A 14,054-nucleotide genomic window follows, 5' to 3' on the forward strand; every position below is an offset into this window, starting at 1 on the left:
TAAAATTGGAAGAACACTCTAAAAGTAGTATTGAAAACTGAACAATTAAGTTAATTTGAAAAATGAAAAATGCCTCAAAAATTAACTTAATATGAAATGGAGAGAGTATTAGTTATCATATTACTCATACAAGCTACCAGCCAAACCATGTCAGCAAATACTAGTGAAGCATCACTAGTCATATTTTATTATTTGGAAGATGTGATAACATTAGACTATGTTCGATTTGCGTTCTCAAAAAAAAAAAAAACATATGTTCCATCAGTGGCTGTAGCAATAATTATCAGGGGAGGCCCATTACTACTAAAATAAAATAATTAAACATTGTCATATTGTAAAAACAAAAAGAATGAAGTAACAATATTAATATTTGATTTTAATAATTTGTTGGTGTTACACTTTTTATTCTATTTTAAATCAATTAGGGTTATTCAAAATCGATAATCTAAATCGAAAAAAGTTATTAGTTCATCGGTAATCGATTATTGGTTTAATGATTTTGATAAGGGTTTTGCTTTTTTTTATAATCGGGTTATTGGTTCTTACCTGTTTGAGTTTTTTTCTTAACAAGGTTAACCCGATAGTAAATTAATAAATTGTATTTATAGCATTCGGTTTATAAATTTCTTCACTTAGGATTTAGTTTCATATTTTTATTTCTAGCAGTCTCAAACTTTCGGTTATTCTACAATGTGTTTATGTTGTTTTTGAGCAAGATACAATCTATCAACTCATGTCACCATGTTTCTAAGTGATTTTCAATCATTTATTTTTTGTATCAAATCTTAACGGTTAAACCGATAACCGATAAGACAATACCTTAATGATTCTTAACAGTTTAGCACGAGAAAGACGAAAAAAATAAGACATGAATTATAAAAAACTTATACGAAGAAACAAATAAACAAATAAAAAAAGGGGAAAAGGGTTCGAAATATATTCGAACTTTGATCGAAATTATTGTAACAATCCCAAACTTTGGGCAGGACTTATACCTTCATGCACTATTTAATAGTGCATTTTAAAGATATATAGATGCTCACATGGATATCATAAATATTGCATCATTATAAATAGTAATTTGTTCAGTTGAACACTTATATATCTTTAAATACACTATTAAATAGTGTATGAGGGTAATAGGTCATGTCCAAAGTTTAAGATTGTTACAATAATTTCGGTCAAATTTCAAACATATTTCAGACATTTTTTACTCCATAAAAATGTCACGACCCAGACCGACGTGATTGACACCCACACTAACCCTTCGGTAGGAGAACCGATACTACAACCCAACTAAGATACCTTAACCAAGATACTACACATTTAAAGATACGGAAGCAGGTTTAAATGCAGAAATTATATAGAGTTCCCATAAACTCCAAAAGTTTAAATAAACTAGCCAAACTACTGCGGAAGAACAACCCCTAGAACCTGAAAGTCATTGTACCAAAACATCTAAAGTGCAACAAGTCTAAGAAAAGGGGGTGCAACCCCGAAACTAAACAAACACCCTAAACAAATAGTTTGAGTCCGAAAAGAGTGGACTTAAACAAGAGAGATTCATGGCAGCTTGAAAGAACTGGATCACCCTTCAATCCGGTCACGCTCAATAGTCACCTAACTGAGGTCTGTCAATAGCTGCCTTAAGATGTCCTGTACTCAATAAAGAACAAGCAAGTGCAGTATCAGTACACAACCACAGTGTACTAGTAGGATCACGCGGCTATTCCAGTAAGCGAAATATATATAAGCAGTCACAACAAAGTAAAACACACATATACAAAATATATATATACACAACGATTATCATTTCAGGAGCAATGCACGATTCCACATTCCCAATAACAAGTAGATATAACAAATCAATGGTTCTCTCATGGAACCCAATTCAATGGTCCTCTCATGGAACTCATACCCAAACTGTTAGTGTACCGGAACGTGATACCCGATCCCAATTAGTGTGTTGAATGTGACACCCGATCCCATATGTGTGCTGAAACGTGGCACTCGATCCAAGTTAGTGTGTCAGAACGTGACACCCGATCCAATATATATGTCGGTACGTGACATCCGATCCTACTTAGTGTGTCGGAACGTGACACACGATCCATTTAACAAGCCACAATCACAATCACAATGTACATTCTCGTAATCATACAATCAAGTGTTGATTCATGGAATACATTCATTCGTTCATACTCAATACATTAGGTGTGATCAATACTCTTCATTCACATACATACATGGATTACAATGAAGCAATTACTAACATACATCACACAAAACATGAAATCACAACCATCTACTTTGAACAAAGCTTGAATCCCCTAAGAAACTTGATTCTTCCCTTTCCAAATTCTTTCCCCTTGTTCTTGGTCTGCAAACAATCAATATAACGTGAGGATCAATACACAAGACCTAATTACCCAGATCATAATCAATAATATCAACCCTAGGTCGAACCCTTGATCCCCATACCCAGATTAGGGTTTTTTCCACCATAATTCCCAAATCAAAATCCTCATCTATCGATAATTACCCAAGAAACTAAATTCTACGGATCGAAAAATGGATTCGGGGAGTAAAAACTCTACCTTTGGTGCTAGAAGAGGTGGAAAACCTTTAAGAAGTATCCCTAGGTCGTTCCTTAGCTCTCAAGATCGAATGTTGCAGAATAATAACGTTTTTGGGATTTATTTTTTACTTAAATCGCGACTGACCCGCTATGGCGGCCACAATCCCGCCACAACGGCTCCACCCTTGTAACGACCGGGTTCGTCATTATAGAGAAGCCAGTGGGGGAAAATTTGGAGCCAAAAAACTTTTTTCGTATTATTTGGATTTTTCCAACCTAGTCCAGATTTAGACGAAATCAGAGTCTTTAAGGTGTAAGGAAATCTGGTAACAATCAGAGGAGTTAATTATGATTTTGATTACATGAGTAGTTAGATAACTCGTTAAGGAATCCATACGACTTTACATTGAATTCAGACGAGTAGAAATCCCGGAATCGATCTTAGTGTGAAGGGTATTTTCTAAGCGTCGTGGGTTAGAGGTGTGTTCTGAAATGGGGATTTTGGAATTCTTTAAATAACTCTCTGGTTCGTGCAAGCCGCCTTGGTGGGGGTTTTGGCCGCTCTGGCGGGACCGCTAAAACGGGATAAGGGCTGCTATGGCAAGTTTGACGCGACTTAAGGTTGTAAATAAACCCCTAAACGACCTCATTCTGCACTTTTCGATTTTTAGAGCTAAAGAACGAACCCCAGGTGACTCCTAACAGTTTTCCACCATTCTTGAGGCTAAAGGTAAGCTTTTTACTCTCCGAATCCATTTTTCGATCTGTAGAACGTAATAGAATGGACAATTAATGATGGGGGAGGGTTTTGATCTAGATTCTATGGTGAAAACAACCCTATTTTGGATACTTGGGATCATGGGTATGATATAGGGTTGTTAGAATTGTTAGTAATACGGGTAATTAGTGATTGTTTATTGATTTTCGTATTATATTGATTGTTTGTAGACCAAGAACAAGCGGAACGAATTCGAAAAGGGAAGGATCAAGTTTCTTAGGGTTTCAAGCTTGTTTCGAGGTAGGTGATGGTTGTGATTCTATGATTGTATGATGTATGTTTGTTCTTGCTTCATTATGATACATGTATGTATATGAATGTTTCATTATTGATCATACTTGTTATAATGAGGTAGATGAATGATGGTTGCCATGAAATCATGACTTAATTGTATGATCTTGATGATATACTTGTGATTGTGATTGTGGTGTGTTGAATGGATCAGGTGTTGCGTTCCGACACACTAACTTGGATCGATTGCCACGTTTCAGCATAATTATGGGATCGGTTGCCACATTCCGGCATAAACATTGGATCGGGTACCACGTTCTGGTATGCTAACTGTTTGAGTTTAGGTTCCATGAGAGGACCAATGTCGTATCATAATTGTGTATTTTGAGACATGTGAAGTTGCTCGTTGTTCGTAAATGTTGATGATATTGTATATGTTCGATATATGCATGTTATTATATTGTTGTTTGACTTATGTATGTTACACTTAGTGGGATAGACGCATGATCCTACTAGTACACTGTGGTTGTGTACTTATACTGCACTTGCTCTTATTTTTATTGAGTACAGGGCATCTTCAAGCGGCTACTGACAGACCTCGCTTAGGAGATCAGTGATCATTCGAATTCAAGGGTGAGCCAAATCTTCCGGGCTTCCATGGGTTCTCTTTCGTCTATGTCCACCATTTTCGGAATTAGACTATGTTCTAGTTAGTTGATTAGTTCATTAGATTGGGGTTGCATCCCTTTTTGTTTAGACTTGTTGAACTTTAGATGTTTTGGTACATTGACTTTCAGGTTCTAGGCATTACTTCCGCAATGTTAGTTTATTATTGTTAGACTTTTGTTAGAGTTTATGGGAACTCTATTTATCTCCTTAGTATTTAACTTGCTTCCGTAACTTAAATGTCTTAGTTTTGGTTTAGTTGCTTGGTTTGGGTTGTAATAGTGGTTCTCCCATCGGAGAATTAGTATGGGTGCCAATCACGATGGTTTGGGTCATAACAGCCCTGGCGGGAATAATTCCGCCCTTGCGGCTTGCACGGAATCAGAGAGTTAAATTAAGAGTTCCAAACCCCAATTTCACAACACACCTTCATCCCATGACACTGAGAAAATACCCGTTCACGCTAATATCAGTTTCGGGAGTTCTACTCGCCCGAATTCTATTCTGTAAAGTCGTACGGGTTCCTTAACGTATTAGCTATATAATCATGTGATCAAATTCATAATTAGATCTCTCATTCGTTACCAGATTTACCTAGACCCCACTAATTCTGATTTCGTCCAAATCTGGACTAAGTTAGGAAATTCCAAGTTACTACCAAAAAAATTTATGGCCCCAATTCTTTCTCCATTGGCTCTTCCCTAATGACGGAATCGGGTCATTACAATAGATACTAATTTACACATCACTCGTCCCCGAGTGATCAACTAGGAAAGACTGGCTAAAGTAAGGGTAGAGTAGTACCTGAATCACTGAACAACTGGGGATACTTGTCCCGCATGTCCTTAGCTTCTGAACATCGCGATCAAGAATTTCAACCTGTTCTTCCTCATACAAAAGGTCTTGTTTAACAAACTGAATCTCACTTTATGATGTAACCTTCATCCCCAAACCAACCAATTGAATACCTACACATCCTCCCATATAATGCCTCAATGGAGTCATCTCAATACTCGAGGGATAATTATTATTGTATGTAGACTTAACTAACAACAAAAGTGATTCCTAGCAACCACCAAAGTTGATCGTACCCATGTCCGCAACGTGTTATCAATTACCTCGACACAATCATCAAGATGAATTCTTTCTCACATAAGTATGATATAATTCTAAATCGATACTCGCTACAATTAGAAGTGAACCTGAACCAGCCAACACACACTCATAATACCCAAACAATCATAGTCTTTATCAACATCTCCGTCTCATAGCATAAATTTCCATAAGCTTAAGTTATAAAACTTTGATCTTTAGACATCATATACTCATCGAAGGATATGTCCAAGCATACAAACCTTTTAACCACATTATCGAATGCTAGATTTAGCAATTATGATTGTAGATTACCCTTGAGAACAGTAGAATTGGACCTAATGATCCCCACATTCAACCACACACAATCAATACATGACCTCGACGACTAGACAAATATTAAGATTGTCGGACAATCATGATTACACAGGGTAGCTCTTCTATGAATTCTCATAAGCAAGTGGTACATGTAGAAGCACTGAAATACTTTAACAACTCCAAGACGACACCAAATATGTCCTCTAAAATAACCAAATCTTCCCAATCATCTCACTCAACCAAGAGAATATCGCAGGATCAGTACACCTGATCCACCACTAGGGATCCACCCATAAAAGTGAAAACACACGTGAGCATAGCTAGTGAGACATACTCACCACCGTGTACAAAAAGAAATAGATGATCACATAAGAATTTTACAGAATAAATATTAAATAACACCAAAGGTTTTCCTCTGAAAAGTCGATACCAGTGGATGTGGTCGGCACTCGAGAATCATTGTTGGCCCCAAGCGAACCCTTGACATGGCTTACTTACTCAGCGAAAGACTTAAACACAAGAAATATAGCTCATGCAATAACTTAGAAGATAATAACTTAGCCAAAAATGGCAACTCAAGTCTTAAACATATACAACTGAAATGAATAAGACTAAAGAACTAATACTATCTGTTTATGAAGCCTCTAAAACAAAGAGAGATGTCGGGATAAGACCCCCGATCATCCTAACAACTGAAAACTAGAAAGCAAATGATAAAAGAGTCCTCCGGAATGCAATGATGCTCACCAACTGACTCTGAGTGCTGAACCTGATCAACGAGGCGCTGGATGTTGATCCGAGTTACATGTGTCAGCATCATAAAACGATGCAGGCCAACTGACATCAGTATATTGAATGTACGAGTATGCGAGTTGGAATGCTAAGCACAACTGAAGCTTGAAAGGAATCTTCAAGAAACACTTACCTTGGCTCTTCTCAACTCATGAATACTTAACTCAAAATAAAGCAATGAAACACATGCAATATATGAAAAGCTTTGTAAAACACTAAAATCAACTTAGTTCGTTAAAGAAAATGCAATAACAAACTCAACGTTACTCATATAATAAAGTAATATAGTTTCTGTGGGAGATTCTCTAACCGACAACCACCACTATGAGCCTAAGTGATGGTACATCGTTATACCTCACGCTGTCAAGGACTGTCCTATACTTTGCCGGGGGTATAGAACCTAACTCACTAAGTGGATCCACTAGTCTATGCTAAAAGTATCTTAAGGAGTCATCTAAAAAGTATGATCCTTTCCTACCCATGATGGTTACATGGTTTATGAAGACTTGAGTTAAAATGAATTTGCATCCCTATATCGGTGCTCAATACTACTCCCAAAAATATACTTAGCTCATATGTTTTAAAAACAAACTTCTTTCTTTGGTTTGAGATAATTAATCAAAACTTAGCTTAAAAGCTCTCTTGGAATCGATGTTCCCTTTTATTGCTCAAGTGTGAAAACATTTATAAACTCTTTGGGGAATACTTAGTTCCCTTATAGATTTTTGAGAAATGAACTCAACTCTTTACTCTTTGCTTAACTTGAAACTTAAGTCTTAAAACAAAGTTAAAACGTTTGTTAAAGACTTTTGTAAACTTTTAAAACTTTGCTTTGACTTGCTTCTTAACTTCTAGACTTGACTCTTAACTTATCTTGACTTTGATCCTAACTTTCCTTGAATTGGATTATGGATTCAAGGTTCATGATCTCATGTTTATGGATGATTTCATGATGTTTAGATGTACCTTAGAGTGTTGGAATCAACTAGAAAACATAGGTACATTGTTAAGGAACAAGTACAAAAATATGGGGGAAGAATGAGAAGAACTGGCGTCCCTGGCGCTCTGAGAGGCGCGGGGCGCCAGCCCTCAATATTCAGAGAACAAGTTAGGGCACTCTGGCTAGCGCGTCACCCCAGTGCCCCACATTCAGGGATTGCTTTGGGGTGCGCTGGCTGGCACGACGCCCCACCCCTTTCCCCAGGTGTTTGACGACTTTTCTTCTCCGTTTTTCAACTCTAAACCCTCTAAATTTCAATGGTTCTTTACCCAAAAACTTAGGATCATTTATACCCTCAATATATGATAGATTCAAACCGAAATTACACCCAAAAACATGAATCAAATCGCAAGAAACTTCAACAAAACAACCCACAAGAATTCAAACGAATTTCATCAATAATTCAAAGGATTTACTTTCACATCACACATATTTCGCTAAATTGAATCATGATTGGCGCGTAGGTGAACTAACCCAACGCTATGTGATCTCACATACCTTTTAGGGATCACCCCGACGAATTCCACAAGCTATCCTTGACGAAATCTACGAATCTTGAACGTTCTTTTCCTTTCTCCTCTTTTCTCTTTTATCCAAGCCCTAGCGTGAACTCTAACTTTTCTAAACTGACCAAAATCTGGTTTTAACCCAATTAATCTCCTAAAAATGAATTAGAATAATTAGGTAAGGAAAAGACTAAATTACCCTTCTAAAATTCGAATTAGACTTTTCTTAATCCAACCGCCCAACTTCCAAAGGGGATAACTTACTCATACGAACTCGGAATCGCGTAAACTCGGTGATGTTGTAAATATCATTCCAAGATCTTTCCAACCATATCTGGAAGTAGTACACCTAACTCATCACGAGCTAGGAGTTATGGCCGTTTGAAGTTGACCAAAACTCAACTTTTCCTAACTTAAACAAATTTCCAGATTTTCATTGTTTCCAAAAATGACTATTTCCAATTATTAGCTTCTTCCTAGTTATTTCAAATTGCGAGATGTTACAGTGTCGCGCCAGCAATGAGCCCAACCAAACCCAGTAAATGGAGGACTGGCGAGGCGCGCCAGCAGTGCGCCCAGAGCGTTAGGCCACTTTTTTCTCCGTTCTCGTTCCGTACTTGTTCCTTTGAGTCAAGCTTTCATTCTCTTCTCAATCCTAACTATTTAAACCTTCATTAATCATTGAAAATTCATATATCATAAATGGTAACTCTTGAATTCATAATTCAAATTCAAGATAGAAATAAGAGTAAAGTTTGAGGAGAATGAGAAGAGTTGTATTCATAAGTCTATATTGTAATTGAGATCTTTGAGTCGAGTCGTTCATGCCCATGATTCCGCATTAACTCCATAAATTTAGTTATGAGTTTCAAGTTCTTAAGTCCTTTCGTTCTTGAGTCTTGAGTTCTGAGTACTGAGTTTCCATATTGCTATTAAGATCCTTAAGTTGAGTCGGTGATGTCCCACATGAACCCGACAAGTTGATTTATGAATTTTGAGAAGCTTTTTAAAGCCAACACTTGAGTTCTTAAACTAAGTTTTGAGAAAAGGGGTTGTAAAACATGATTCGTATGACAATCGAGTATGCCATCAATGTATGAGCAGTATGGTTTCTAGATATACCTTCAATATTTATGCAAAATGACTTCCCGAGTCATCAATGATCCTATTATAATATGAATTTGATATGGTTTTGAGAAAGAGTTTTCAAGTATGAGTTGAGTAAGAATATAAAGGGACTATGTATTCTGAGAGGCATTAATTTTTGCATTGATAAAAGAGAAACTGAGATTTCTACATGAGTTATGAGTTCAAAAGATATTTCAAGAGCTGTTACCTCTTTTAAGAGAGTAGTTTGAACAATTATCTCAAACTAGAGGAATAATTATGTTTTTTTAAACATATGAGCATGAGTATATATTATTGGGAGCAAAGGTGGATCTAGGATTCGGAGGTTAGGGGTGCCATATCATCTAAATGGAAAACGGGTCGGTTCCTTCATTTTAGGTTATGATTTGAGTTATTTAGTTTTTTCTATTTCAATAAATACATTGATCAAATATACATATTTAGTAATGTTTTTTTTTCTTTTAAATATTCTAATATTAAAGATATACACCTAAATAGTTTGTTTTTTGATTTTTTTTTTGGAATAAGAGACCTTATTCTCTATAACTTTGAGAAAACAAGAGATTTTTCACCTTAAAAATTCAAATACATCATCTAATACCATATAGTCGAGAAAAAAAATAAAAATTATAGCTTCAATCTAATTATCTCCCCTTAGGGGTGACGCTAAAGATTGAAAGAACCTTTAAATTCAAAAGCTTTAACATTGTCACGACCCGGGAGCACCCCCAAGTCGTAACAAGGCGTACTCGACCCCGAAGGGGTCTTATACGAGCCACATAGTCATTCATTGCATTCAATAATGAAAATAGTGCGGAATAAAAAAAAACTTATTTACATCCACACATTTAAACTTCTTAAAACAACTTTAAAAACACACAGCGGAAGTCTAAGTCTCACATGGCCATCTTAGACACAGTCGCAAAACATAAGTAGGGACACGGCCCTTTACAATCAAAAGAAGTCTATTACATGAACAAAAGAACTTAAAAGTCTTGTCCTCGAATCCATGAGGACATACCAAGTCTTGGAAGAAAGCAATCCAACACTTCAAACTAGCTAGGAGGGATCACTTGCCGGAACCTACACTTATAGTAAAAATATGAAGAATATGGGTTAGTACACAAAATGTACTAAGTATGATGACCATGCAAAACATGCTTAAAAAGGGACATTTTAGTTAGAAACCATGCATTATGCCACCTTTTTGAAATATCATGAACAATAGCATAAAAGACATACAAGACAAGCATAACATCAAGTAAGTCATAATATCACCTTTAAACAATATCAACATGAAAACCTTTACCTTGGACCTTCACCTCAAGAAACCCTTATGCTATACCTCGTGCAATGTATGGATGGCGTCCCATACCACCATCCATACTAAGGCACCACATTTAGGTCACTTAAAGTAACTTATCATTCCTTTCTTTCACTTTTGCACAATATTCATACATAAGAGGTATATCATTAATTAAGACATGACAAGGGAAAATAACTCGTAATATAACCCAAGTATAACATGCATAACATATTAAGCATTTAAGAGCCAACATTCTTTAATAACCTCATTTAGGGTACATTCATGTCACAGTCATTAGGATTTAGAGAAACTCACTATGACCCTCTCCAAGCCTACTCGTGCAATGTATAGGTAGCATCCCATACTACTACCTACACTTTGTAGAACCTGTCAAGAAACCATAATGAAATCTCACATGATGGGAAGTAAGCGTTTAACCGACATAGACCATGAGAGCTTGTCATGGAATCCGGTGTCATGAGTCCCCACACCGAAAAGAGGTGGTCTACTTGCCTAAGGAAGACCGGTATATATAGCTTAATGGATCCACTAGCTTCCTATGCGGGCACATAGTTTATGGGATAAGGTAGACGATCATTGAAACTCATGCCTAACTGTCGGGGGAGTTTCCATCTAACCAAATCCGCTCGGTGCTTAGCCTACATTCCCATAGAATAGTTCATTACTTTGACATCATCACACATGAAAGAGTGCCATAAGCCTACCGATTCAAAGTATACTTTATATTGAAGAATCCTTCATATTATATCATCAACATTCATGAGTGTCATCAACACATCTCTGGATTTCCATACATCTCATAACTCAAAATTTAAAGCATCGATTCATCAATTCTCCATAGTTGGACATTTTGTCAAACACCTTGAAGGCATGTAATGAAATCAAAGAGCATGGAAATTAGGGTAGTAATTATGCAACCAAACCAGTGAACAACCTACAACAACACCTTTACATTCATAACATGATCACATTATCTTCATTGAATTCTCATTCATATAATGTCATGATAACACTCCAATTTCTCATACTATGCCTTTAAGGCCATAAGCCTCACATACCAATACACCAACAATACACCATAAAATAAGCATGGGTAATGACATACTTCAACAATCTAAAGACCTTTAAACAAGTTTGATTCATATACATTCATTATCTAGCAACCCACTTCATGAAGGCATAAACTAGAAATAGAGAGAAATCATGGGTTCATGGAGTATTTTCATCTTAAATCGTCAATACAACAACAATATAACCATAAAGTGCCATTAGAAACCTTTTAAAACCATTTGGTGGAAGAACCCATGAGATTGAGTGAAAACCTAGATTTTTTATACTTTGAAATAACTTTGGATTTGGCTCCTTGAATGGAAAATTAGACAAGGATCAAGACCACCATACCTTTGCTATGATCTCCCACGAAAATTGATGAAGACACCACCTTCAAACCAAGCCCTAGCTCCAAGTTCTTGACTTTCTTAAATGGAGGATTGTAGAGAGGGAAATGTTTTTAGGGATGGGAATTGGATTATGGTATCTAGGAAATAATATAAGTCCTTTGAAAAAAATGGTCCAACACTTAGAAAAAATTTCAGGCGGGTGAACAGTAATGAACAGTAAAATTAGCTATTGGAATTTGCATTTTCTGCCGGACAGACTTTACGAAAATGGGCATGACTTCTTCGTCCGAACTCCGAATGAGGTGAAACAAAGTGAGTTAGGTAGCTAACTCAAAGGGCTTTCCATGGATATATTATTGGCCACCAAATAATTTGTGTGCTAGGAGATATGACCCTCCAAAGTAGACCCTCGAAAAAGGCTTCACTTGGAAATTTCGGATTTTGATACGGTTGCTCTAAAATTTGGGTTAGACCCATTTCCCACTCAATTTGACCCCCTAAACAAGAATATGAAGTCGGATTTTCGAAAAACGAAACGGATCTTTTTATATACACTAAACAAGTTTCCGGTAACTTCCGAAGCACATTTTTAAGAACTTTTGGGTCAAATTCAAATATAATCATTTCATTAAGTTCTCGACTCCAAACTCACATGTGAGGCTCTAGTTTCACTCTATCATTTTCCGAGTCGTTACATTATCCCCCACTTAGGAACATTCGTCCTCGAATGACACTTTAAACACATAAGGGGTAACAACTCAAGTATACAGCCCATCAACATGCATACAACATCAATACAAGTACATAAATATCGGAGGAAACATCAACTCCACATCAATGAGGCTCAAACAACTTCATGCAATTCAAGAAATTAGGAATACATCTACCAATTCCTTATGCATCAAGCTTTACCATTTCTCATTTCATTGGATGAACTTCCTTCTCCAATTTACATCACACTCATCCCAAAATTATTAGGCACATTATGCAATTTTCTCACAAAAGTACAATTATGCAACATTCTCAAGAACACATTTAAGCATGCCTAATAAATCAACTCATGCAACATTTAAGCATGTTCAACATTTATCCTCATGAAGCATATAGACAACTCAACTAAATGCACATCAACACAAGGAACACGTTTATGAAAACTCATTTTATCATTTAACAAGAATTCAAATAGGACATGCATAACATAAGGAGACCATGGAAACTCATTTTCACCCAAGACTCCAAAACATAAAACAAGCTACTAGGAACTCTTGGTCTCAAGCTTGAATAAGAATAGAAGGAATGAGATAAGGATATCAACACTCTCAACAACCTTGCTATTCAACCTACCATCCCCCACTTAGAAGAAAACCCAATTAAGGCAAACATGAAAAACAACACCATAGAAACCTCATCAAGACATTCATGACCATAAGGAACTAAAACTTACCGGCGCCTTCATTCGGATTAGCTTCCTTGTCCTTGCTAGCTTGGAGAGCATAGAAACGACCATAATTTGGAGGAATAGGAACCGTTCCATCTTTAGAAGCTTGCTTTGCCTCCCTTCCTCTAGCCGTAAAAGTAGGACAATCTTTCACCTTGTGATCATTCTTCCCACAACCATAGCATCCATTAGTACCGGCTAGGCACTTCCCATAGTGCCTCTTGCCACAAGTGGTGCAAGTAGGTTTAGAAAATTGAGATCCACCACCTTTATCTTGGTTAACCTTAGGAGCACTTGAAAAATCTTGATCTTGAGCCCTCTTCTTGAACCTAGGTTGACTTTGCTCATCGGATCTACCCCTCTTCACATTCCTATTCATCCTCTTAAGTTTGGACTCCTCAATGGATTGAGCATACACTATGAGCCTAGAAATGTTCATGTCATTATGGAGCATTGCCGTATGGCACTCTTCCTTGACTAGGTCGGATACGCCGGTCACAAACCTACTCATCTCATCCCTAGGGTTTAACACCAAAGATGGGGCATACTTAGACAATTGGGTAAACCTCAAGGAATACTCTTGCACACTCATATTACCTTGCCGAAGATTGATAAACTCCTCAACCTTACACTCTCTCATCTCACGGGGAAAGTACCTACCAAGGAAAGCTTCCTTAAACTCCTCCCATTCTATAGGATCCGCTCCCACCGGCCTATTAGCCTTCCATTGAGTGAACCAAATTTGGGCAACATCTTTCAATTGATAGGAGGCAAGCTCCGCCTTTTCTCTTGAAGTCACC

This window comes from Solanum verrucosum, unplaced genomic scaffold (genome assembly GCF_900185275.1).
Source record: "Solanum verrucosum unplaced genomic scaffold, falcon-dt-bn FXZP01000163.1, whole genome shotgun sequence".
NCBI lineage: Eukaryota > Viridiplantae > Streptophyta > Magnoliopsida > Solanales > Solanaceae > Solanum > Solanum verrucosum.